This window comes from Triticum dicoccoides, chromosome 1A, assembly GCF_002162155.2.
Source record: "Triticum dicoccoides isolate Atlit2015 ecotype Zavitan chromosome 1A, WEW_v2.0, whole genome shotgun sequence".
In the NCBI taxonomy this organism is placed as follows: Eukaryota; Viridiplantae; Streptophyta; class Magnoliopsida; order Poales; family Poaceae; genus Triticum; species Triticum dicoccoides.
The window spans coordinates 355300843-355304193 of record NC_041380.1 but is presented as its reverse complement, the minus strand read 5'-3'; positions in this window follow the sequence as shown (position 1 = coordinate 355304193).

Genomic DNA, 3351 nt, shown 5'->3' with positions numbered 1-3351 from the left:
TCTTGAGAAAAACGAGCGTACTAATTACTGGTACAAACTACGAAATTAATTCGACCACTCACCGTCTACCTTGGTTGGAGAGATTTTGAAATAGAGCTATAAACTGGAAAGGAGGGAGTAGTAACTTTTGTCTCGATTACTATTTGTGGCCTTGCATAGATGCAAAATGTATTTTTTTATAGTGGCCTTGTATAAGTAAATGGAGGGAGTACTAACCAAAGTCCGTAGTAGGATCGAGGAGTAGATGGAGGGAGTAGTAAAATTTTCTCCTCGTGCTACGAGCCACCGCGTGCGTGGGCGAGGGAGCGGGCGTAAAGGCGTACACTACTACTACTACTACTACTACTACTACTACTACTACTACTACTACTACTACTACTACTACTCGTAAGCAAGCTTCAGCTCATCCTGCGAGCCACCGCGCCCGTGGGCGGGGGAGACGGCGTACTAAGCAAGCTTCTCCTCGTTCTGCGAGTTGACGAGACACATCAAAAGTACTCCAGTGTATAGAGCCTTGCCTCTAAGGTAGGCCCCACATGGTTTGCCTCTCTTTTTAATTTAACATAACGCGTCAAGTCGCAATTTGTTTGTTCACCCGTGGCAGACGATCCTCCCTCCACCAAGTGGACAACCAGTACATGTGCCAAATTACCACGTGGGCTGCCTTTTTCGTACAGAAATGAGCTCCACCGTGTACCCATGCGGGTGTGGTTGGGAAAGAGATGGGAGTACGTGCGCCGTGCGTGCACCTCTTCTCTTCGTGCATGTCCCCCACCTACGTGTGTGTGTGTGAGAGAGATACAAACCTAGACATAATGCACCGTCCATCCCCATGCCTCCGCCCAGTCCGACCACCAGCCACCACCACGCCCCACTCCTCATCACCTTATCTCTCATCTTTCTCCCTCCATATTTATATACAAGGGGCCACTATCAAAATTACAATTTACAGATATACAAGGCCACTAACACTAATCGATGAAATATTAATGGTGTTTGCCTCGTGGTACTAGCAAAGGAGGACATTAATTATCCCTTGCATGCATGCGGGAGTTTGTAAAAAATGCATCTTGATGTTCCGTGCAATGCACGGGCATCTTGCTAGTCCATGAAAACAACACATGGCAAAATTCCACGGCGAATGAGGGATTTGAATCTGTTGGGAGGGGCTGTTTGGATCTTGCGCGGGGTAGCCAAAATATTGGTGACCCTTTTGTCCACCGGTGCCTTTGCCATCGATGAACGAGAAATGGCTCGGGTGCTCATGCTGGCATGCATCCTCCAGCGCGCACATTGGAGACGAGCTCGCACGAGCTGTGTTTTTTTGTCCCACAATGCCTCCCGAGCCGCCCACAGACCGACCGGCGACCCGCAAATTACGCCATCCAACCATAGCCGCACACATTATGACAGCAACTCAACCAACCGGCCGAAATTCACGCAAACACGTAGACAAACTGATATTTCATATAAACAACGACGGAAATCATATAAAATACTGGATTTTCATACAAACACGACAGATTTCATTACATTCAAATGAACTACGCGGTGCTAGTTCTGGACAGCAAAGGTATATAATACCTGGCCTAAATGGTCGCCCGCCGATCGATTTGTGTTCCTCATGTCCGGCAACACGATCACCGGACTGCCGGGAGCCCCGGAGGTATATCCTTCAGCGCAAAGGACGGCTCACTTCCCCACTGCCCAACGGATATCATTGGTTGGTGCCAAAGATGATGGTGGCCGGCACCGGTTCGAGTTCATCACCGGCCACTACTTCGCCATGGTCGGCACCGGCTCGAGTTCATCCTAACATTCCCCTCTTCCGTGGAGCCCATGCGGGGTCGATGAAGGTCCTCGCAACAAAAGGATCCGGCAAGAGACCTGCTGTGTACGCCGGCGTCGCCCCCACGGTGGCCTTCATGGGATCCAAGCGGCGGCGGCCTCCCGTGTTCTACTTCTCCTCGATGATGGCGGCGGACGCGGAGGCGCTGGCCACCGACACGTCGCTCTCCGCACACCCGGCTTCTGTCGCTGCTTGCATGGCGCGGCCGCCGGCATGGGAGTCTCGGCCACAGAAACGAGAGACGCGGTACGAGGCGGCGGCGTGGACGGCAGCAACGACGCCGTGCGCCGCTCCTTGTCGAGCTGGCCTGGAGCGGCGAGTTGCTGAACCGCGTGCCGGCTTGCGGCGGCAACTGGCTCCGTCGGGCAAGAGGAGGGAGGTGGATCAGCGAGCTGCATAGCTCGTATCCGGCGGGCTACCCAGCCGGCTTGGATGCGGAATAACTACTCTTCGTAAGCCATTGTAAGAGTGGACAAAATGGTGGAGGAGATAGGGGAGCGGCGGAGGTGTGTGATTCTTGGCTGGCATTTGGCCTCGTTTAAATAGGAGATTAAATAGATGGCGGGCGGGAGGAGCTCGGACGGCGTTGCATTTAACGCTGACCCGGTCATGAACGGACGTCTGTCCAGAGTGGGTTTCTCGGCTTCCCCACGGGCGGGTTTCATGGAGGCGTTTGAATCTGGCACGGAGGCGTGTTCAGCCGGGCGCGCCGCGAGTGGCGCCCTCGACTCTGACCTAGGACACCGCGCCGTTCTTCCACTGACGTGTGGGCTCTTTGGGTGCATGGCCTGCATGTCAGTGACCCAACGCAGGCAGCGCACAGCAGAGGAACCTTTGGTGGGCCAGGGTAGTCCGAAGCGGGCATTTCATAAACCGATGATTGTTCATTGAGTGTGACGCATCTTTTTCATGTAGATAAGCCTACTATGTTGATAGCCCGTTCGATACGTTGTGATTCATAAAGACCGCTGCAAACATCAATGTTCTGCTTATCATAGATAAGATTGATTAATACCTGTAACAATCCATGTCCTTAATAAAGGGTGCATGCACGTATAGGTTGAGCGTCTGTCTTGCGTCATGTGTTGTGTGCATGCAGGCGTGCGAGTGTTGCGTGCGTGCAAGGGTATGTTTCAGTGTTGCATGCATGGGTGCATACGTGCGTGTGTTCGTGAGTGCATGTGTACGTGTCAGTGTTGCACGCCAGCGTGCGTGTGTACGTGTCAGTGTTGCATGCCTACATGTGTGCGTGTCTTGCGTGCGTGTATGCGTACGTGCCGGGTGAGGCTACACGTCAGTCGACTGACTTTTCCATCTCTGGTCATTAGATTTTCCAGCCGTTGGATGCGAAATCAAGGGCCTCAATTTTATCATCAAACTCAACCCCCCTTAGCCGCCAGCCACCACCGGCTGAACCGCCAGCCCCCGCCGCCCGCAGCCGGCCCGCCCTCCCCGAAACCACTTCCCACCGCTGGTCCACCGCCGCACCGGGCATCCCTCTA